The following is a 24,861-nucleotide window of genomic DNA, read 5'->3' on the forward strand; positions in this document are numbered from 1 at the left end:
GCTATCTCTTACTAGGTGGTGGTAAGACTTTAATTTTTATAATATTACCTTGCACTTTTCTCAAATTTCAGTGAGGAAGAATACTTTAGAAGCTTAAAATCCATAACCCTGCAACAGACACAGTCGACTTTTGACTAGGCTGTACATATTCAAGGATGAGCATATTTTATAGGAAGTGGGAAAGTCATTAAGGTTAATTAGAAATGAAATGAAGTTAGTTAATTAGAATATTTAGGAGAAATTATACCAGCTACTCATTTAAAAAAGAGAAACAGCTGGACCAAGAGGTAGAGAGAAAAGAAAGCAAGAGACTGAGAGAGAGAGAGAGAGAGAGAGGAGAAGATATAAGTAGAATTATGGAAACTGTTCATTTTCATTCTGTTGACCTCAGGACAAAGCCGAGTTAAGAACACAAGGGAAGTTAATTCTTAAGTGTGAGCAAGGACTGAAGAACCAGGGCCTGTGGGTGGCGCTGGGCTCAAGAAGGTACGTGCCAGGCCAGGCCCTGGGGGTGGGGAGCAGTCAGAAGCCCAGGGGGTTGCTGTTGACCATGCCACCTCGTTCCACCAAGGCCTTGGAGATGCTCTTGAAGTTACGGAACAGCTCCTGTTGCTGTGGGTCAGACTGCAGAGTGGCCATGTTCTCCCGGACCCGGGCTGCCGCCTCGATACACTAGCTGTCACACAGCATCTTCTCGTGCTGGGCTGTAGGGTGGCCCTCGCTCAGGGATCTTGAGGCCCTGGACAGAACTACCACCATGGCGTAGAGGTCAATGGCACTGTCTGCCAGGCGCTGCAGCACGAACTGTTCATTGACGATCCCCTTCTTGTGTTTTATTAGCTTGGCCTCCACCACAGCGGCAAACTGCTCTAGAGCCTTCACTGTCAGCTCTCCACTCCGATTCAGCTCCTGGTGGATGACAGCACTGAGACTCAGGCCACTGCCTGAGTGAGAGCTCAGAGAAACAGCCTCCTCAGCTGTTTGCCTGCCTCTCCTAGCAGGAGGCTGGCATTACCAAAGGGATTCTTTAGAGCATTGCCAATTCCAAAAATTTCCTTGCCTTTGTCCATACAGCCCTGAAGAGCCACAAACAGCCGGAGATTGTCATTGGTCCCCTCGAAGCTCCGGAAAATGTGAAGGTCTCGGAGAACACACTCTCCCCCAGGCTCCTTCATGAAGCCCATGCCGCCCATGATCTGGATGCAAACACCCCTCCCAGTTTCTCTGGCCCTGGGACTTTTACCTTAAGATGATTATAGTAAATAAATGTAAATATTTATGGTATTTTGTTATGACAGCCTTAAATTAATGCACATATAAGTGACTTACCTATAAAAACACATGTGATAATAATTCAATTTATATACATCTAACTAACTGGATATAAGGATAAACAGTTGTCAGGGAGAAGGCCACAAGTGGTCTAATGAGCTGCCCTTTGGAGGAAGTCCTGTGGAGTAGCTGGGACAGGCCAGGGCCACGCATAAAGGTGAGTCCATGAGAGATAAACCTTGGCTCATGTATGGAAGGTTATCATATGCTTGAGATAGCTTCCGGTTAAACCTCAAGCCTAATGCCTGAGTGAATTACACTGGTTGGTATAATTACTCAATCATGTTGTTGCATGTACCCTAGCCTTTTTCCCATCGCAAGGCATTGCAGCCAGGGAGTAATAGCAGAATCTCATTCTCCTGGGGATCTGCTTAAGGACATTTGGAGCGCTCCCAGCAAACGTAGCCCCCTTGTCTTTACTCCTGCTCACCTACAGCCAGAGAGAGGCAACAGGACATTAAGATTTTTCATAATGATTTGCATTATGTATGCTTGGGAAATAACTTCATTTAAAAGAAAAATAATTGTAGAGAGTATTACGGTTTTATGAAACAGATCAGTGTAATCACCTCATATGTTTACATGTCATGCCCATGGTACCACATAATGACTGTCCTGCAAACAGAAATAATGAAATGTTGACATTAATGAATCTATAGAAATAGATATGCCAAACTAGGAAGCTAAGTTTCTTGTGTTGACTTGCAAATTGATGGGAAATTCTGGGTTTTCTCAAATGTGTTTAATATAAAATCAAAGTATGATACCTCTGGCTAATGTTGAATAGAATGAGCTATTAGGGGGACACTCGGAGGGGGTCAAGGACCCTCACACAGATTACTCAGAACTGGATGAAACATTCTCTTCATAATGGATTACCTTTCAGACTTTAGATACCCAGCTTTCTGGAAGACACGTCAGTAAATAATTTCACTAAGCCCCAAAAGTCTGAGCACCTCTGTCCAACACTTATCCCTCTACAGCAGCACATAAAATCCAAATTAAAATGAATTGAAATGTGTTTGGGGATTTGGAGAATCTTTGGAGTAACTCTTGACAGAATGAAAATTAGCCTCATATATAGTAAGAAAACTCCCTTTACCTCATTTTGGTAAAAGGCTGAGAAAAACAGATGAACATGAAGAGGTAGATTGTGATTAACTGCCCACGATCAAGCAACTGTTTTCCCTTGGTGCAATGTGCAAAAAATTTCCAATTATACGTTTATTTTACCCACACATGGTCATTGTCCCTGCTTTGCCTCTGAATATGCAAAATGATATAGAAAGCCGCATCTCCCAAAAGCCATACTTTTCAGACATGGGTTCAAGCCGTTTTGATTCATGCTCTTGACTTGCCATGGTATGGAGCTCCCTGACTAAGAGAACTTCGGCAATGTTAGTTACTTCCCTTTGGGGTTCCCACCGTCCCTTCAAATTCCTTAGAAGAACAGCTACCTTGTGGGCAGTTAATATGATTAACATCATAAACATTTCTGAAGGCGGGCTATACTCATAAAGCTTAAAGCTAGTCTATATTCGTGAAAGGTAAGCATTGTGAGATAGAAATATTTAAATGAACTCATGTAAGTCTTGATAAAAACTTATTAACTGATTTTTTTCTTTTGTGAGATGACTAGAAAGTACAGTGAGACTAAAAATACATTTTCCAAAATAGCAGAGATTTGCAAACAAACCAAAATAAAATAAAATAAAATAAACCAACCAACCAACCAAACAAGTAAAAACTTGTATCCCTGGCTGAACGTCCAACCCTAGAAGATTTTCACATTTATATAAGCTGTCACATGTGCCTCAGTTTTGACAATCATGCTTCATATGCAGAGAGAAAAGTATTTTTTTTCTGGTATTCAACCTTAAGGGCTTAATACATTATTTCCTTTCTATCTTTTTCTTTTTCCCTTTTTTGACAAACGTCAGGCGTGTTTCTCTAAAGAAGGATATTGAAGGGAATGAATAAACTAATGATAGAACAAATAAGAGAATTGCTTGCCTTCCTCCTTCAACTATGTTAACCCCGAATCTTTATAACCACTTGCCACCTATCACTGTGTCTCCCTCCTGCCTCTTCCCTCTTCCTTCCATATCCAAAGGTTTCAGATAATTAATCACACAGAACTGTTTTTTTTTTTTTCACATGAATCTGCCCTGAGAGGCCTTTCAAACAATTAGCTTCTTTGCAAGTGTTCAAAGATGAGGTACACATTACCAATATGATAAAACTCTCCAGATTCCTTGCTTCCTGTCATGGATTTATGTTAGCCTAGTCTTTCAAGACTTTATTTCCAACAGCTTATGAGAAAACAGACAGAAGATGGCACTGTTTACTCATTAGTAAAAGGTCAGCAAACCCCACCTTAAAAAAACTGCTTTCCCTGCGAGAACATACAATACTATTAGAAATTGGAAGTAAGACTGCATATATAATAAGCACAGTTTTTTAATATTACAATAGAAAATATAAATCTAAAATTAGACAAGGTAAACAAAACAGTTAGAAAACAGTCTTACCACACGGAATTTTTAAGAACAACCCATTCCAAGCAGAAAGCAATTGTAGTCACATATGGTAGAGGAAGGAACCAGGGACTTGGGTTTGGGTTCCAACACAACCATAAGACCTTGGCACAAGCTGTTCAATGTCTCCTTGAGTCTAAATGTTACTACAAAGTGGGGGTAATAACACCTACTCTGTAGGATAGTTTTGTGGATTGAATAACCACATAGTAAAAGTTCATTAGCAATTACCAGACTATAGCTTTTGGTTATCATTTTTTAAAAAAGATTTTATTCATTTGTCTGAGAGAGAGCGCGAGCAGAGGGAGGGGAGGAGGAGGCAGATAGGATGCGGAGGGGGGAAGGTTGCAGAAGGACAAGCAGACTCCCTACTGAGTGGGGATGCCAATGATGCGATATCCCAGGATCCTGAGATCATGACCTGAGCTGAAGTCAGACCCCTGACCAACTGAGCCACACAGGTGCCCCTTGGTTGTCATCTTAATAAGACATCTATGACCACCAAATAGCATAATGCCTAACCTAGAAAAGCAGTGTAGAAGTTGATTATATTACTAACAAGGGGACAAAAAACCTTAGCTGATTTGTGTGTTGATTTACTGATGATTCTTACTTAAACAAGAAGTTGGGCAAGCGTAAAAAGGAATTAGTTACTAATCTTGAACTTTCGAGTGCTTGGCTATTTCACTCTTTCCTTTTCCTTAGGAGAGAAATTTGATTATTCCCAATTAAATGATCGAAGGCGTTTCATTATTGATGAGAGAATTTTATTCTAGTTTTCAGAAGCACTAAGAGAATAAACTATTTTATCTAGATAAGTAGAAATAAAAGTATGTTCTTTTATGTTTTATTCTGTTACTGTAATTGTAGATATTGTTTTGTAGCCCACCTTCCCTGGGATGAACCCAAATGGGAAAATAGCATATGGTTAAACATTTTTGTCCCAGTTGCTTCACCAAAATTTAAAGTAAAGATACATTATTTGTGCTCAATCTATACCAATTATATATGAACATTTTAAATTAACATATATAAATAAAGGCTTACTTTATCTTGTAATATTTAACTTCGTAACAATATTAACTTTAAATATCAACAGGTGAAATGATTGTTCAGACACTGTTAAATGTTTAACTATTCATTCTCACGACCCTCGCGTGGTAGAGCTATCAACCAAAAGTCAATTTCTTCTTCTTGGGCACACAGCCAGCCTACGTTTCCTGGTCTCTAGTTAGATGTGGCCATATGCCTGAGTTCTGCCCAATGGAATGGGCATGGTAGGAACATATGTCATTTTTGTGCTTCTTGGAAGAAGGTATGGTTCCAACCATAAAAGATCGATTTTTCCCTCTATTGCCCAGATGCAGATGGCAGGGAGGCCCTCAGGGATAGCAGAGCCACAAAATGTAAAGGATCTGGGTTCCTGTGTCTCCATGTGAAGGGATGCATCCGTGGCTCAGTAGCTATTAGGCAAGTGGGAAATAAACCTCTATTTGTTCCAGCAGTTAATATTGCCCAAACTAATACTATCATTAAAAAAGGAGGGGGCTAGTAATCACATGGTAGCATACGATTTACTATGATTCTTTAGAACTTTCTCCATTGAAATAGGGATACCAAGTAGTAAGTTCCTTTTGATGGGAGAGCAGACTGCTCATTCAACTCATTAGCAATGCTCTATACTGGAGCTCATTTCTCATTAATCCATTTTTTTTTTAATTTAAAGATGCCAATGTCTCATCAATTGTTAGTGTTAGAGTACATTTGCACAGATATCTGCCTCCTCATGCTTTTGCTCAATTTTCTCCATGAGACGATATAATGGAGAAAAACATTTAAAGCTAAAATCGATGGCAGTCACTTATATGTTCCAATGGATGGGGAGTGAGTTTTATTTTATTTTATTATTCTTTCCTTCCTCTCCCAAGTTTAGAGTGCAGCAGAAAGTTAGAAATTCCTAAGTTACAACTATTTCTTTCCTGTAGAAGAAGAGAACCTGAAGAGATGGCCCACTGTAGAACCACTCAGTAATCCATCTTTAGGGGTGCAGAAGGGAGTGGAGGCCTAAAAATAAGCAGAAAGTGAAAAGCTCAAGTTTTCCAAATAATGATGTAAGAGGAAATGAGTTGGATGGATAGGGGGATATGAGATACTGTCTTAAGAAGAGGGGCACAAATAGCCAGACTATGGAAAGAGCTAAGATGTCCATCAACAGATGAATGGAAAAAGAAGATGTGGAATATATATACAATGGAATATTACACAACCATCAAAAAACCCCCAAAATCTTGCCATTTGCAATGCAAAGAGAGTATTCTGCTAAGCGAAATAAGTCAATCAGAGAAAGACAAGTATCATATGATCTCACTGATATGAGGAATTCTTAATCTCAGGAAACAAACTGAGGGTTGCTGGAGTGGTGGGGGGTGGGAGGGATGGGGTGGCTGGATGATGGACATTGGGGAGGGTATGTGCTATGGTGAGTGCTGTGAATTGTGTAAGACTGTTGAATCACAGACCTGTACCTCTGAAACAAATATTTAAAAAAAAAAAAAGAAGATAGTAGGAAGGGAAAAATGAAGGGGGGAAATCGGAGGGGGAGACAAACCATGAGAGATGATGGACTCTGAGAAACAAACTGAGGGTTCTAGAGGGGAGGGGTGTGGGGGGCTGGGTTAGCCTGGTGATGGGTATTAAGGAGGGCACGTATTGCATGGAGCACTGGGTGTTATATGCAAACAATGAATCATGGAACACTCATCAAAAACTAATGACGTAATGTATGGTGATTAACATAACAAAATAAAATTAAAAAAAAAAAAAGAGGGGCTGGCAGTTTTTAATAAAGACTGATGTATCCCAGTGATTTTTGGCAGTGACAGTGAGGCCATGTGCTGGTTCTTTTCCATCCTCTGCTCCTCTCTTCCTGCTCTGCGCCACAGAATGGTTCCCACAGAACCTCTCTTTCTACATTTCCATTTGGACGTGATCAGTGGGAAGCACTTGCAGAAGAGTGGGTGATAGAAGGAGAGAGAGAACACGGTGCTTCTCCTCCTCCGTCCCTCTCCTGCACAGGATTCTGTAAAGCCCGGATATCCCTGAGACCTGAGAGCCTCTGGATCTGATACCACTGTCCCCTTTCCTTGCTTCTTCCAGCCTAGGATGGCAATGGCTTCCCTGTTTTGCAGATCCCTGTCTATTGCTGCCTCCATTTTTGGTTCTCAAACCTCTACATAGTCTCTTCTCTGAGAAGACTCATCTCCCACCAGGACCTCGATTAATGGAAAGTTGTTGTTGGTATTGGGGGCAGTGTTATGGAAAAGATACTGAGTTCATTGTTGGTATGGTCCCCATGCTACACTGATTTACTGACATGAAACTTCATGACATTCTGTATCCAGAGAGCAGGAAGAGATCATTGGTGTATTTTCAGTGTTGCTTACATGTACTATGCAAACATTGTGAATATAAAACTATAGGCCTTTACTTCAGGGGCTTCTCTATTGAAACGATTTAGACAAATAAACAAAAGCCAATCTATTTTTGTCCAAGCCCTCTGGAACCTGCTGAGCTTTTGGGTGGGAGGCGGAGAAGTGTGTGAGGGGGTGTAAGTCTATGACTTTTAGGTTTTAGTGGTATTTGCGAATGAGGGAATATATGAATTCTTTAGCAGAAAGGAGAGAAGAAATTGGTCACAGGAGAGAAGCCAAAATAGGATCAATAATTCATCAGAAAAGGACTTTTGCAACTAGAAATAACTGTATGTACTTAAGCTGCCTGGGAATGTTGAGAAATCTTGGGAGAATACTAGATTTTGCACAAAAAGTGGGTTTGGTTAATGGAGACAATTTTAAAGACAAATTTCAAGTAGATAATACCTGATTTTCACAAGTCTAGATGAAAAGCTACACATAGATTTATGGTTTTGAGTTTTTCTTCTAAGATTTATGTATTCCTTTGCTTTATGTTTTTAAACTTTTTATTTTATTTTATTTTTTAAAGATTTTATTTGAGAGAGAGAAAGCATGAGTGGGGTAAAGGGCAGAGGGAGAAGCAGACTCTCCGCTGAGCAGGGAGCCTGACATGGGGCTCGATTCCGGGACTCCGGGAACATGACCTGAGCCTAAGGCAGATGCTTAACCGACTGAGCCACCCAGGTGCCCCTAAACTTTTTATTTTAGGCTGGTTTTAGATTTACAGGAAAGTTTTGAGGATGGTACACAGTTCCCATATACCCCATGCCTAGTCTTCCCTATTGGTCGCATTTTACCTTAGACATGCTACATTTGCTATAACAAACCGACATTGATACATTATTATTAACTAAAGTTCATGCTTTATTCAGACCTTAGTTTTTACTTGGTGCAATTTCTCTCCCAGGGGTTTGTCAATGACATCACCTCACATTTAGTTGTCCAGTCTCTTCAGGCCCCTGTGAACTGTGACAGTTGCTCGGACTTTCCTTGTTTCCGGCCTTGGAAGTTTTAAGGAGTGCTCCTCAGTATTTTGTAGAATATTCCTCAGCTGGAATTTGTCTACTGTTTTTAAAACAGGTTTGTGGATTCTGGGGAAGGAGAACATAGAGTGAAATGTCTTTCTCATCACATCATATTAAGGGTAAATACTATCAACATGACATGTTATTAATGAAGTCAATGCCTTAATTTTTAATGTATGTATTCTGGGTTCACCACTAGATTGCAAACCCTCTGAGGATGGAGACTGTGTTGCTCTTTACTAAGTGCAAACTCCTTGCTGTCACTGCTAGAAATGGTAGCTTTTTTTATGAATTTATGAATTTCCCAACATTTTATCATGAGATACATAGAGACCATACAGAACCAGGCGGCCTATTCTCCTCCTACGTATTTTTGACAAAGTGATAAAAAGCCGACTGCAAAGTAGAAAATTTTGTATCATAACAAAAGTGAATGCATGCTACATGAAACCTGAAAAGCCTATTTGCAATGATGTCAAATGCCTATTCATCTCAGTGTTGTTGTGGCTGTATTGTTCTTTGAACTTTTTTGTTTAAATTCCTTTCAAAAAAGGTGGAAAAAACATATGACCCTAGATGTCTGACAAACCAGTTCCTTAGTGCCCTGCTTTTCTTACCAGGAACCCAGAATCTTTTCCATGGATTCCTCTGGAGAGAGTCTACCGTAGCCTTCACAAATTTGGGGGTGGGGATAAGCACTTACCCTTGGATTGCCCAGAAGCTCATCAGTGAAGAATGATTTGTGTTTTGAATGTCCTTTGCTTACTTCAGTAGCTATTGATGTGGGAAGTGTCCTAGTTAGTATCAACTTGTCCCGGTAGGAACCTTCTCTCTTGCAGGAACAGATACGTTTCTTGTACGCTGACTGCATTTATCTGTCTGAGGTTCTTTTGTGTTTCCTGAAGCCCAGTTTGCACGTGCGGAATATTCCTAGAGACGGCAGAAAGAGGAAAGGAGGCAATATGAGGATAAAAAAGAAGCAGTGGTTCTTTTCTTGATATCTTTTTTTTTTTTTTTTTCCTACTCGAGATCAGACAGCTTCACCTGGTTCATAACTTGATGGTGGGCAGATTCACATTTCTACTTCTTTTGATGTGCCGGGAATAGCCAGCAACCCCTGTGCCAAGGCATGAAAGATGACTCCAAACTTTGCCGTGAGAGAAGAGAAGGCGAGGGGTTCAACGCTCAGAGACGAAGACCCTTTGCTCGGCTTTGCTCCCGCTTTTATTAGTCCTTCAGGATAATCACAAATCCTTATCACTATTTCTCAAGCACGTCATGTGTGACAAGGGGTCTTACTGAAACTGAGAGGATTTACGGGAAAGATAAGATATACTAATCTGCATGTTCTACTAAACATAGCCTAAGGGACAATGCACACATCTCTTAGATCACAGGGTGGCTGTTTGGGCTGAGAAGGCTTCCGGAAGGCAACTCCCCGCAGCATTCCAATGGCAGAGTGGTCAAGCAGGCCTTGGCGTTCCAAAGGCCCAAGCCCTTCTCTGAAACCTTCCCTCACCCCCAGTGGCCTCGATGTTACATTTTAGCAAGCCAGGTATTATGGCTGATTTCATGCTGTACATTAACCCCAACATTGATGATTCTCTGCCCAATCAATTTTCAGAAACTATCTCCTTGCTGCATCATTTTTCAGATTATACCAAGATCTTCTAAGTTATACATTTGGATAAGATTCCAGCTAATGAAATAATGTCCATGTACGTTATTATATTTGCTTTTTCTCAAAATACAAATAGCTCAGGTGTTCATTCAGCAAATGCTCATTAAAAATTATTAAATAAGGGGCATCTGGGTGGCTCCGTCAGTTAAGCATCTGTCTCTTGGTTTCAGTTCAAGTCATGATCTCAGCGTCCTGAGATCAAGCCCTGCTTTGGGCTCTGCACTCTGTGGGGAGTCTGCTTATGCCTTTCCCTCTGCTCATCCCAGCTGCTCTTTCTCTCTCTCAAATAAATAAATAAAATCTTTAAACAATTATTAAATTAAGACATTTATACTTGTTTTAGCAATATCTTTTTATGTATAGAGATTTTCGTATTCCAGGTCTAAAAGATATAATTTTGCCTCTTTTGTATTTACTATATTCACTCTACATCTATTAACATTGTTTACTAAACACTCTCAGATCCTGTATTCTGTTGTTTTTCTCCTTGAAAAGAGTATCCATTTCAGAAGTCTGTGATTATGTGTCTGAATTCTATTTGATCAAGTAAATTATTTTAATTATTTAATTAATTACTAGATCCGTTTATTTTTTTAGAGGGAGAGAGAGAGAGCATGGGGCAGAGGAGAGGGAGAAGGAGAGACAGAGAGACAGAATCCCAAGCAGACACCCCACTGAGCAAGCCGAGCCTGATGCGGGGCTTGATCCCACAACCCTGAGATCATGATCTGAGCAGAAACCAAGATTCGGTCACCCAACCAACTAAGCCACCCAGGTGCCCCGAGTGAAATGATTTAAAATAACATATTTATTATAGGTGGAAGCGAATTGCAGATTGTTAAACTATAGGCTGATGTCAGGCAGAGAGATGGAAAGACATTGACGGATAGAAGCAAATCTTCTATATAGCTTGAACGTGTAGTCTTCCTGCCCTTGGTCTGTTTGCCAGACATCATTTGGGGCCAGATCAGCTTTATTCACTATGAAGAGTTACAGTCATTAATAAAACTACTATTTATTTAGCACTCAGTATGAGATAAGCATTGAATTAGACAGTGAGTATATAAGACCGATCAAAAATAGGTCAGGTTTCCATCTTCAGGAAGATTACAGTCTAGTAAGGGAAAAGGTATTTTCAAATGGTTACAAATGAAAGATAAAAATGCAACTCTGACAAGTGCTATGAAACTGAGGTGTAATACACATTTTTAAATTCAAGTTTAATTGAGATATAGTAAACACAAATTTTACCTTTTTGAAGTGTACAATTTGGTGGTTTTAAGTGTGTTAGTAAGAATGTGCCACTATCACTACTATCTAATTTTAGAACATTTTTATCACCCCATAAATAAACCCTAATTATGTCTCTTACCAGTCTCTCCCGATTGCCCCCTCTGCATCCCCTAATCTACTTTGTTGTAATGGATTTGCTTATGCTGGGCATTTCGTATAAATGGAATCATAAAATATGGAGCCATTGTGTCTGGCTTCTTTCATTAAGCATAAGGTTTTTGAGGTTAATCCATGTTGTAGCATATATATGTATTATTACTTCATTCTTTTATGAATCTAGATAATGTTTTATAAATCTAAATACTATTTTGTGAATCTAAGTAATATTTGTTTGGATTTGTTTATCCTGTTCATCAGGTGATAGATACTTGGCTTATTTCTACTTTTTGGCTCTTATAAACAATGCTGCTATGAACATTTGTGTACAATTTTTTGTGTGAAGATGTATTGTTTTATTCTTTTGGGCATATAATTGGGAGTGGGGTTATTAGATCACATGATAAGCCTATACTTAATTTTTTGAGGAACTACCAAAATGTGGCGATACCATTTTATATTCCCACTAGCAATGTATGATGGTTCCAATTTCTCCATAGCCTCGCCAACACTTATTATTGGTAGCCTTTTTTTATTATAGTCATCCTAGAAAGTGTGAAGTATGAACTTGTTGTCATTTAGATTTGCATTCTTTAATGACTAGTGATGTTGAATGTCCTTTCGTGTGTTTATTGGCCATTTGTATATTTTTTAGAGAAATCTATTGAAACAATTTGCCCATTTTCATCTGGGTTATTTATCATTTAGTAGTATTTTTATATATTCCTTTTTGGGGTTATTTTCTTAGTGGTGGCTCTGGGGAGTCCAGTTAATATCTTAATTTATAACAATCTAGTTAGGATTAATAACTTAATTTCAATTATATACAAAAACTTACTGTTACATAACTCATTTCCCTCTCCTTTCCTTTGTACTGCTATTGTCATACAAATCCCATTATTATGCACTGTGTGCTCACCAACATACATTTATAAACATTTCTTTATGCAGTTGTATCTTAGATGAGGTAGAAGAAAAGAAAAGATTTACAACCCCAAAACAAATGCCCTGGGGCAAAACTTTTTCACACAGGGAGCTCAGCGTTGGGTTAGTTAAAGATAGACTTGCAAGGGGGTTCTTCCAGGGAATGACTGGATAGCTAAATAATCATTTTCTGGAATAAGACAGTGAAGGAGTTCTGATCCTGCTCTGCTATCTCCAGTGGATTTTCACCATGTTTCTGGGCCTTTGATTTTCAACACTATCTCAGAACAGGAGAAGGGGGGGATGCAATTAGGGCAAATTAAATCCCTATAATGATGCTTGCTGTTCTTACCAAGATTAGGTTACTTTTCCTGAATAAACATTCCTTGGACTACTAAAAATATCTTGTTAATTTCCGGAGTTTTGAAAAAGTTCTTGAAAATCTTTGTGAGTTTTGTCATTTCTTTTATAGAGAAAAAAATTTGGAAGTCTTTACTCAGCCATTTTTGCTGACAACCTTATTATGTATTTATGTTTAAAGTAGCAGAGGCTAAAAGAAGCCTTGAGATTTGGGAATGAGAGAGTATTTCCATATGAGGCTGAGAAGTTGGTCAGTGGCCAGATTATTCAGTTCTGAAGATCATATTTAGGAGTTTAGTTTAGGCTTTTTTTTTTTAAGATTTTATTTATTTGACAGAGAGAAAGACAGCCAGAAAGGGAACACAAGCAGAGGGAGTGGGGGAGGGAGAAGCAGGCTTCCTGCTGAGCAGGGAGCCCAAGGCGGGACTTGTTCCCGGGACCCTGGGACCATGACCTGAGCCGAAGGCAGACGCTTAACAACTGAGCCACCCAGACACCCCTAGTTTAGGCTTTATTTTATTACTTGGTTTAGTTTTTTGTGTACGTGAAAAAAAACATTTATTTTAAGAAAAAAAATTAGTGAACAAAAAAATATAACAGGTTTCACTTAGCAAAATACACCCAAAAGGAAATCACAGTACAAAGCCAGTTTTAAGTCAAGGCATTACCAGTTCCTGCAGTGTTAGCAGGGTGTCTCAATTTTCAAAACTAACTTATTTTTAAAAAGCTTAAACCTAACCTAAAAGATTTTAAATGAAAATAAACTAGAATAAACAAACATGAAAATGTTCCTCTTTGAATTAGATAGAGATCTAACACCTTGAGTTTTCCAAAAAAGCACGCCTCCCCAAGGTGTTCATGGTGATGTGGTATAAAAGATCCATTTAATGTACTTAAAAACTACTTTAACTCAGATAACATCACCCTGAAGTACACACTACCGAAATGTTAATTGAGAAAAGTGGAAAGGAGTTTTAGTTTACTCATTAACACGTGCTACAAGAAAGTTTGCATGAGAAAACACTGAAGAGGTGATTTCTTAATCCAGATTTCACAACTCCTGGTACAAAATGGGTCCCACAGCTTCCTCTAGAGTCATAATCACTTTTCACTGCTTGTTGGCTGCCTGTGAAAATTTGATTGCAGTAACTGAAATGTTCCTATGGAACTCGTTGTATCCACCCACGCTGTTCCGGCCTCCAGAGCCAGCCTGGGAGCAGCCACTCACAGACTGCTCTGGAGGCCACTGCAAGTGGCCTGGGCTGACACCCCCATGCCTTGCATCATCCGGCTGCAATACGGCCCGTTGCTGGCCCCAGTTGTGGAGTTCAGGAAAAGTTCTGGATAGCTGTGTTGCATGTTGGCCACGTCTTTGGACATGGCTGCCATAGCTTCTTTGTGAGTGGCAAACTCGACATCGGCTTCCCCCATCACTCTTCCATCAGGGTCTCTCTTCCATCATCTCAGTATGGGCTCTCCCAGGGTTGAGGGGAAAGAAGTTGTAAATGTCGTACTCTGTGGCTGTGTGTGGCAGCCTCTCATGTGGACCCAGGGTACAGTGGTACTCTGGGCTGTGAACTCGCCGTCTCCATACCTGTGGTCATACACGCCCGAGAGACAGTAACTGAGGTCTCTCCCAAACAGATGGGTGGTGAAGCCGTAGCCATTGCCGAGGCCGCTGTACTCCTCGTAGCCCCCAGAGCCTGCATGATCAGCACCAGATCTCATCCTCTCCAGGCCTGCTTGCTGGACGATGCCAATATACCTCCTGGCTGTGCCGGGGCGGGCGGAAGACCAGCCGCCGTACGGACGTGAACTTCAGAGGAGGATGCGCGTATGACCGGACTTCTTCCTGACTGCTCTTGAACACTTCAGTATACCTGTGCCCGATTCTCTCCTTGTGCTTCCCCTAGGGCCTTCTCAGCTAACTCCTGGGAGGCAAATTGCACAAGGCTTCCTCTGTAATCTTGCCCTTGGCGTCACAGGCAATGTGATCCTGTTTGGCACAATTTCCAACCATGAGAACTGAACAATTTCTTCCTTGTTGCATCCAAATGGGAGTTCTCAAAGCCACATGAAGCGGTCATTGGCGGTGTCAGCACTGTTCAGACCGCTGTGTTTCAACACCCAATCCCTTTGGGTTCTGTGGGACTTGGACACCTCAATGTACCGGTGTCCCATGCTTTCCCTGTCTTTTTTGAGGGCCATTTTTGCATCATTTTCTGATTCAAGTTCAATAAAAGCCTCCCTGCTGCGCCTGCCTTCTCTAGCTTAGGAGGGATGAATGCCTGCAGCCCCGTCATGGATTGCTCACCGAGAAAGGACGTGCTGCGCATCCTCGACAACAGAGCAGGAACAGGCCAGGCCACAGAGCGTGACTACAATGCCTCCACCTCCCTTGGGTCCCAGCATCATGGACACTTGAGAGGACAGACATCAATATGCTTGGGTGCCACTTCCTGTGGCTTAATAACCCCCAGGGAAGGGGTACCCACAGTTGGACACACCCCAGGTAGGTAATGAATTGTCCCTAAACAAGAGCCCTATGGCCATCTTGCTTCAGTGCCCCAGCACTCACCAGAGCAACCAGGGCTGGTGGTACCGGGCCTGGGATGGGCTCCAGCTCCCTTCCTGTTGGGACAGGCCTTTAGTTTAGTCTTTATTCTCAGGGCACAGGAATGTCACCAAAGGGTTTTAGGAAGAAGGGAGACTAGTATGGACTTAGGGAGATTCGTTAGCCAGGAGAAGGAGAGAAGACAAGGGCAAGGCTGTGCATGGAAAGCAGCAGAAATGAAAAAGGAATGGGCAGATATCAGGGCTATTTGGGAAATAAAATGAACTGGGCTGTTGGTCGATTGAAGGGAAAGTTTGAGGAAGAAATTCACAAAGGGACACAGCTCTCCTGCCCTCAGATCACCCCGCAGTTCTGATTCTTGGCTAAAGTGTCCAAAACTACTACCAACATTTCATCTTGGATGAGCACACAATGTATAAAGTGAAATTGCCCTCAAGTGTAGTCATTTTCAGTACAGGTAGAGTGATCTCTCTCTCTGTCTCTCTCTCTCTCTCTTCAAATTGACACAATAAAAAGAAACTTCTCAGAAGCGGAAGGATTGTCAAAAGCTCTGGTGACGAAGAGAAGACAAGAGAAGAGACAAAGGAGAATGGTGAGAGCTAAACCAAAACCCACATCAAACACCTGTGTGTCTCCTTCTCTTAGGATTTTATGGAAATCAAAACACAAAATGAATCTATTCTTAGGAAAAGCCGCTCTGTTTTTCCTTGCAATCACTTTTGAGATCTCATATGAGATTTGATTTATCTAACAATTCGAAATATTTTCACTAAGATTTTCACCCTTCCTTGATGTGGAAACAAATTCTCTCATCATGTGAGTCTCTAGCCATGCCCCTGAGCTTTACAACGGTGCAGCAATTGTTATAACCCTACTTCCAGTAACCTCTTACAGTGATATTAATAGCCCATCCCCAAACAGTGCACTTGTCTGAAAGGTTTTTCAGTGATTTATTCTGTTCATAGCAAGCTGGGAATTATGACAATATCAGGAATCACAAGTTTCCAAATTAATTGCTTGACACAAGATAAAAATAGTACCCTGCACTGATATAGGACCACAGACACCAAATAGTAATAAATGTTATTTAAATATCAGAGTGGTACCAGGATATATTAATCATATAAAAAGTTTGTCATATTAATATTAACATAGCATTACTTCACAAATTAAAAAAAAGCACATAAATCTTTGACCCAGAAATTCAACATCTAGGATTGTATTGTAAAGATAAACTATAACTTTCACACACGCACACACACACACCACAGTTTTTGGAATAATGTGATTTCAGCATGGTATGACATAGCAGTGAATGAGAAATATCCTAAATGAATTTCAATAGTTAAAATTATGGTAACAAATTGTGAAAAAAAGGAGATCATTCTATATGTACTTATATGGAAGCATCTTCATGAAATATTAACAATAAAAAGAAAGGTGCAAAGCACTTCATATAATGTATTACTATGTGGAAATAAAAACATATACATGATTATACATATAAAGGCTATCTTTGAAAAGATCCATAGGCAACGGATCACAATGGCTAACTTAGGAAGGGGAACCAAAAGACTGAGAAGCTTGGGAAGGGGAGGGGTTGTGTGCTTTTTTGGTATATGATTTCTTGTATTATTTAATGCTGAACTATGCATATATACTAATTAGCTTAACTAACTTAAAAATAGTATGCTTACGCTTGTATTGCTTACCTTTATAGCAGGCTATGTTTGTCTATCCATCTATATCTATCTATCTATCATCTATCCATCTATCTATCTATCTATCTATCTATCTATCTATCTATCTATCTATCATCTATCTATCATCTACCTATCATCTATCCACATACATCAAAATATATATACAGTGTATTTGTCAGGGTTCTCTCAATATATATAATTGGTTCTGTTTCTCTTTCTCTCTCTCTCTACATATGTGTGTGTGTGTGTGTGTGTGTATGTACATATATATACTGCCTCAGGCAGAGTTTCTATGTTGCAATTTTGAGGACAATCCTTTCTTCTGAAAACATCAGTCTTTGCTCTTAAGGACATCAACTGATTAGATGAGGCCCACCACATTTTAGCCGTTAATACACTTTACCCAAAGTCTACTGATTCAAATATTAATCACATCTAAAAATTACTCTCACAACAATATGTACACTGGTCTTTGACCAACAACTGGGCTTCAGAGCCTAGCTAAGTTGACACATAAAATTAACTATCACACATACACTGAGAGGGGCACCTGGGTGGCTTAGTCAGTTAAGCATTTGCCTTTGGCTCAGGTCATGATCCAAGGGTCCTGGGATTGAGCCCCACATCAGCTCCTGCTCGGCGAGGGACCTGCTTCTCCCTCTCTCTGCTGCTCACACCCTGCTTGTGCTCTCTCATTCTGGCTCTCTCTCAAATAAATTAATAAATAAAATCTTTAAAAATGAAGAGCATTTCTACAAATGGGGCAAAGAACAAACAAGTCAGTGAAAATGTGTCCATGATCTATAGACAGTTGTTCCCTAATGATACCACCTATTCAAGTAGTGGATAAAGAAATGATAAAGTCAGCAAATAAGGAGTCCTTCTGTTAAAGACATGTCTTTAGATAGAAGGAGAGCATACCTTTCCCCTTCCAGGTATCATCATTTCCTGAAATGAGTAATATCCCAGTAGGGATAGTAAGAGAAAAATGGAGATCAATAACAGAACGAAAAAAACAAAATAAAACAAAGCAAAAACTAAAAGGTTTATATAAATGTATCAAATCAACATGTTGTACACTTTAAAATTCCACAATGTTATGTGTCAATTATAGCTCATTAGAGCTGGTAAGACAGTAACATAAACAGAAACAAGGCAAAACAAAAAAGCTAAAGGGTTTGAAGTATCCTGCAGGTGAGAGTCCCCTACCTTTTGGCAGTTAGCACAAGATTTATACGTTACAGGCAGGTGTGTTGGTCATGAGTTAAAAGGAAGGAACAAACAAGAATGTGATGTATGAGGTGAGGCAGATGATCCAGTCTCACTTCGCAGAAATATATGGCCTAAGAATAAGCAAGTCTGTGTTTTGGAATTTTGCAAGGAAAACAGTTTAAACCACTCCGAGAGAGCACATTCCACAGTTTGGGTTTCAGGAAAGAAACCAAACTTAGGGTAGGGGATTGCAATTCTTGGTGGAAGATTTTCTAAATGACCTTAACTTTTATGAGGGACCTGATAGTATCCCAGATATTTAAAATGCTATTATATTTGTGGAGAAGAACTATGCGGTCTGTGTTGCACTAAAGACAAACTGCTGATGAAGATGTTGCTGATAGATGAGGACTCAGCTTCCATTCAGGCAGAGTTTTAGAACCTGGCGGCTCACGATAGCAGTAATGGGAAGCCGTGTGAGGTGGTGGGTATTTTATTTTATTTTATTTTATTTTATTTTATTTTATTTTATTTTATTTTATTTATTTATTTATTTTAATGTAGTGTTCCATGATTCATTGTTTGCATATAACACCCAGTGCTCCATGCAATATGTGCCCTCCTTAATACTCATCCCCGGGCTAACCCATCCCCCCACCCCCCTCCCCTCTAGAACCCTCAGTTTGTTTCTCAGAGTCCATAGTCTCTCATGGTTCGTCTCCCCCTTTGATTCCCCCCCTTCATTTTTCCCTTCCTACTATCTTCTTCTTCTTCTTTTTTTTTAACATATAATGTATTATTTGTTTCAGAGATACAGGTCTGTGATTCAACAGTCTTACACAATTCACAGGGGTCACCATAGCACATACCCTCCCCAATGTCTATCACCCAGCCACCCCAACCCTCCCACCCCCCATCACTCTAGCAACCCTCAGTTTGTTTCCTGAGATTAAGAATTCCTCATATCAGTGAGATCATATGACACTTGTCTTTTTCTGATTGACTTATTTCGCTTAGCATAATACCCTCTAGTTCTATCCATGTTATTGCAAAGGGCAAGATTTCATTTTTTTTTTGATGGCTGCATAATATTCTAGTGTGTGTGTGTGTGTGTGTGTGTGTGTGTGTGTGTGTACCACATCTTCTTTATCCATTCATCTGTTGATGGACATTTTGGCTCTTTCCATAGTTTGGCTATTGTGGACATTGCTGCTATAAACATTGGGGAGCACATACCCCTTTGGATCACTACATTTGTATCTTTGGGGTAAATACCCAGTAGTGCAATTGCTGGGTTGTAGGGTAGCTCTATTTTCAACTTTTTGAGAAACCTCCATACTGTATTCCAGAGTGGCTGTACCAGCTTTCATTCGAGGTGGTGGGGATTTTAGTATTATGAGTGCCGAAATAAGATGGACAGAGAAGTAAATACCAGCATTGTGACCACACTTAACATGGTTAGTCTAGATGACTTTAAGATTTTATGATTCCCTGATAATCTATGCCCTGATAATAAAGAATATTTTGTCTTAAATATACCAGCACAGCTATGCTTATGAATATGTGAAGGCAGAAATTAGCATATGTGTTAACATAATCTCACTACCTGGAATTTTTGATAACACATTTAAAGTAGTATGCATAGGGCGCCTGGGTGGCTCAGTTGGTTAAGCAACTGCCTTCGGCTCAGGTCATGATCCTGGAGTCCCGGGATCGAGTCCCACATCGGGCTCCCTGCTCGGCGAGGGGCCTGCTTCTCCCTCTAACCCTCCTGGCTCTCATGTACTCTCTCTCTCTCATTCTCACTCTCTCAAAATAAATAAATAAATCTTTAAAAATAAATAAATAAATACATACATAAATACATAAATACATAAATAAAGTAGTATGCATAGAAGGTGCATAAAATATAAAGCTATAGATGGAGTTTTATTTTTAGTAACTGTGCTTATTTTCATCATGTTTTATGGCATGACTCCTATGTCAAATTCTAGACATCTAGGATTTTGGAAAGAAATTGACTTTGAAACCTTTTGTTTCCATTCAGTTTCTAAGACACTCTATGCAAGCATGAAAACTGAACAGTGTGATAAAATTTTGGAAGCTAGGCAATAAACACATTACTTTTGTAAAGAAAGAGTCCTAAACAGGTGAAAGAAGAAGTTTTGTGTGGCTTCCAGGCTTTTGGACTTTGTACGTTGATAAAATTATTTTTGTACTACAGAGAGAGAGGACCAAGAAAGGGTTGTCAATGTTGTTTTCCGACTAAGTCTGTATTAAAGAAAAAAATAGAAAATAACTAAACTCTAATATTGCCACTGCTTCATAGAAGAAAGAACTTTTCATAGATAAAAGCATAATTCATTCCCTGGGTTATATTCAAAATATTAAGCGACTGGTATGGTGCTCATACTAATTGACCAGTCAAAACAGACCTTGGTTGCTAAACTCTACTGGAGAACGATGCTTAAGATCAGCACTTAATGAACATAACCCTCGAATAAAGCAGAATCCTTTATGTTTCAGACCTTAGAGTCATGAAAACCTACGACTCTTTCCCTATTTTTCTCCATTTGCCAGGCTGCATAAGATTTTGACAGACACCTGTATGCGTGTGTCCAGACCAGCGTTTGCAGTGTTGGTTTATGATAATTTTTCTGTGGCAGGAACCCCTAGAGTTGCTATATATAGCAACTCTATAACAAGGCAGTGAGGTGTTTAGAATGTTCTTGAAAAGTGTAAAATGCCAATCTATGAACTCACTCAGGATTTTTAAGGGAAAAGTTGGTCCTTTAGGAATGACTCATAAAGTAGGGATATAATAATGTAGAGGAAAAATGGGCCACAGAAGATATTCTTTCAGTTCTGGAGGAGTTTTCAACCTATTTAGAGAAAGAAAATATATGTGTGAGGAATGATGGAAAAATAACCCTGAGACAATTCATCAGTCAGGATAATATAGAGGCTTTGGCCCAAATATATAAATGCTAAAATACTCTAAAGTAAAAGGCTTATTACCTGGAAGTAAATGTAATCTGAGAAGAGTTCACAAAGATTTCCTGTGTAAAGTATCTTTTTTTTTAAATCTATAAGAATATTAATTTGCCTATATGTTATAAACAAGTCTTAGAAATCTATAATTAAACACAAGATGCTTTCAGTGTTTCAAAAAGGGTTAGTCAGGGAGAAGAATATCCATGGTAAGTCTCTGCTTTATGCTCATCATGGCCTCTAGGGTTTCTCGACATAGCCTTACTTGATGCTTTGTATCTTTAGATGCTATAGCTGCTCTCAAAATATTCTATGGTAAATGGTGAGGTTTGATGCATTAAATATTCAATAAAGTCACAATCATGAACTTGCTGGGCAAATAAAGAAATGAAAAAGATTTTTTCTTGGCTCTTACTCTGATTTTACATTTTAAAATTAGATTTCACTCAAAATTGGTAGCTTGCATCATATTCTGCCTTCATCAAGTACGTTCTGTTTTTACTCACCTTATTTTTAATGGCATGCATCCAAAAGGAAAATTACTTGAATTGAAGGGAGAGATATATTAACATTTTTTTTTCTGAAGCAGCACATCTGAAGTTAGATAAGTGTATATGATTTATGTCACCCCTGTTGGAATCTAGAAAGCACATGGACTTTCTCATGAGACAGCCAAAAGCACCTTTTTTTTCTTGTGACACAAATTATTCCAAACAAATCAAATAGTCAATTACAAAATTTCATATTATGGGGTTGTATATATTTTCTCCAGTGAGTAATTTTTAAAAATGCAATCTTTCAGTATAAACTAGAAATATATGCACACAGACACACATACGTGCTTATGTATATATGTGTACTAGAAGTCTTTCTCTCTGTGAATAATGGCTCATTGTAGACTTCTAGTAACAGCAATATCAAGAAACAAATTGTGAACCATTAAAAAAATCCCAAACCTTTGTTTAAAAGAAATGTGTGGGTCACTGTTCTACAGAACCACATTTGTTTTTTCTGAGGTGTTTGTCAAAAGGAGATATCTAATACACAATGGAAAAGTTGACTCAGGAAATTAGAAATTTCTGAGAATTGGACAAATTGTTATGGATGAAAAGACAGCTGAGGTTTGAGAGAAGCAGTTTGGACTGAAGCTACTCAGACATCTAACTTGGATGAAAATGGAGAACTAATGGTTTGCTCCAGGAAATTCTTATGTTGGAATACCAGACTGAAAGCCAGTAAATAATATCCCTACTTTAGAAAATTTTTGTTAACCACATGATTCAAGCAAACAGTTTGCTCATCTGGGAAAAGAGCTGTCTTTTGAGGGTGATAGTTTGCTCATCAAAACTCACCCAGGGCACTTGACTACGTTCTCCAAGTCTTAAACTACTATCCTGTGAACTTTCCCAAATCCAAATCCTGGTTCTTTACTGAAAAACTTGCCTTAAATGACTCAAAACCATGTCCCCAAACATTACAAATGTTCTATCTTAAATTCTGACCCCCCTTTTTATAAAAAAGATTTTTTATTTAGTCGAGAGAGAGAGAGCAGGCCTGTAGGAGCAGGTCAGGAAGAAGGGTCAGAGGGAGGGGGAAAAACAGACTCCCAGCCGAGGAGGGACCCCTTTGCGGGGCTCAATCCCAGGATGCCGAGATCATGACTTGAGCTGAAGGCAGATGCTTAACCAACTGATCAACCCAGGTGCCCCTTAAATTTCCCCTTTTGAGACACTATTGACATATCTGAAAGTGGAAATCTCTCTCACAAGTAATGGATTTAGCTTTGCTCAATCATCATGGTTTTGTCATGGTCTTTTAAAGGAAATTTATAGTGCTTCCATAGTTAATATTAGGCATCCAAGAGCAGAAGCAACTGCTTCCCAGATTCGGAGACATAAACCTAGAGTCAAGAGAATGGGAATATTGAAAGCACACCATTATTTTAGGAACATATTATAAAGAATAAAAAAATACAATTGAGGGTGGAGGTACACCTTTTTTTCAAGATTTATTTATTTATTTGAGAGAGAGAGAGAGAGCAGGGGGAGGGGCAGAAGGAGGGGGAGAATCTCAAGCAGACTCCCTACTCCCTACTCCCCTATTGTGGTGTTTAATCCCATGACCCTGAGACCATGACCTGAACTGAAATCAAGAGTAGGACACTTGACCAACTGAGCCACCCAGGCATCCCTGGAGGTACACTTCTGAAGATGAATTGGTGGATTGGAGATTGTCCCCAGGACTTCCTTGGGAGGCATGTGCTAAAAATGGCAGGGCCACATGAGAGCAAGAGCCTGAGTCACTGTGTCACCCCAGGAGAAGAGTCACCCCCTTCCAGGAACACTTGGATCAAACAGGGACATGCTGGCTCCACAGAAAATTCATGGAATTATAAAAGCCTGCCATTTCTAATTGACTTCTCCTGAGTTCTTATGATCAAAATCCAGGTTTCTTAGTTTTTTATTTTTTTTAAAGATTTTATTTACTTATTTGGCAGAGAGATACATAGCGAGAGAGGGAACACAAGCAGAGGGAGTGGGAGAGGGAGAAGCAGCCCCCCGCCCCAGGAGAAGGGAGCCCGATGTGGGGCTCGATCCCAAGACCCTGGGATCATGACCCGAGCCAAAGGCAGATGCTTAATGACTGAGCCACCCAGGCATCCCCCAGATTTCTTAGTTGATAGCTATGGGAACACCCTTTATCATCTGCCCTGCCTGACTGCTTTGACTAAACACAAAAAAGAGAAGGAGACTTCAGAGGAGGGAGATACTTGGAAACTTAGTAGGCAAAATCAGAGGAAACTCGAAATCAAGAGAATGGGCCTCACTCATAAAAGTGGCCCCACAACTATGCTCTGACAAATTTGTGTGCACAGAAGGGGGTATGGCATGGGATTGCTTTAATGTCTTCTAGGTTTGCTATTTGCTATAGGGCCAGGTGGGGCCTAGAATGGCAGAGCTCCAGGCTGCAATCAGCCCCTTCCACTTCCTTTGATGTATTGTAGAGGTAGTATAATTTTCTATTCATACAGTGAGCCAAACAAAGTTAGGAAACACTTTTCTAGAACCTGGTTGGCCTCCTCCTCCCCCAGCCCAACTACTGGATTGCCCTGGTTTTGGGGCACCTGTACACATTAGAGACTGAAAGCTCCACAAGTTTCCACATAGTCACTTGGGGCCTATAGGACACTGGCAGTTGGAGGCAGAACTGCAGACCCCTTCGGAGCCATGAAGGATGTATTGCCTGCCACTGAGATGTCTTTTCAGGCAGTCCTGGAGCAGCTTTCAAGTGCTCTACTGATAACGGCGTGAATGCTTGAGACAAGTCCCAGGTCTCCTTAAGAAGAAGTTGTTGAAGCCCTCAAGTTCCCTGTGGTGGAGGCAAGTCCTTCAGTATTGCAAGTTCCATGTTTGGTGGCACTGAAAATTCTGAACAAAGCTTCATCTGAAGACATAATAGTCTTTCTTGACAAAGGACAGAAAAGCAAGTCCCATAAAACTTTCCCAAGTGACTGATGTTAATGATGTCATCAAAGCATTACAGAACAATGGAAAACAATTTCAGAAGAAAATAAAGAAAGATTTGAATGAAAATGCTCATCTTTGGCAAGGTCCAGAACTGTTCGACCAAAAATGGCAGGAGGGAAGAAAAAGTGTGGG

The 24,861-nt window shown here is 39.9% G+C and overlaps 2 pseudogenes; both read right to left on the bottom strand.

Moving 5' to 3' along the window:
• Positions 1–522: 522 nt before the first annotated feature.
• LOC114217702 (very long-chain specific acyl-CoA dehydrogenase, mitochondrial pseudogene) lies at positions 523–2,693 on the bottom strand (annotated as a pseudogene).
• Positions 2,694–13,829: 11,136 nt separating this feature from the next.
• Positions 13,830–15,136, bottom strand: LOC114217704 (heterogeneous nuclear ribonucleoprotein F-like; annotated as a pseudogene).
• Between the last annotated feature and the right edge of the window lie 9,725 nt (positions 15,137–24,861).

The sequence above is a fragment of the Eumetopias jubatus genome, unplaced genomic scaffold, assembly GCF_037043125.1.
Source record: "Eumetopias jubatus isolate StellerSeaLion01/CBP00866 unplaced genomic scaffold, mEumJub1_p1.0 scaffold_1, whole genome shotgun sequence".
Taxonomy (NCBI): Eukaryota; Metazoa; Chordata; class Mammalia; order Carnivora; family Otariidae; genus Eumetopias; species Eumetopias jubatus.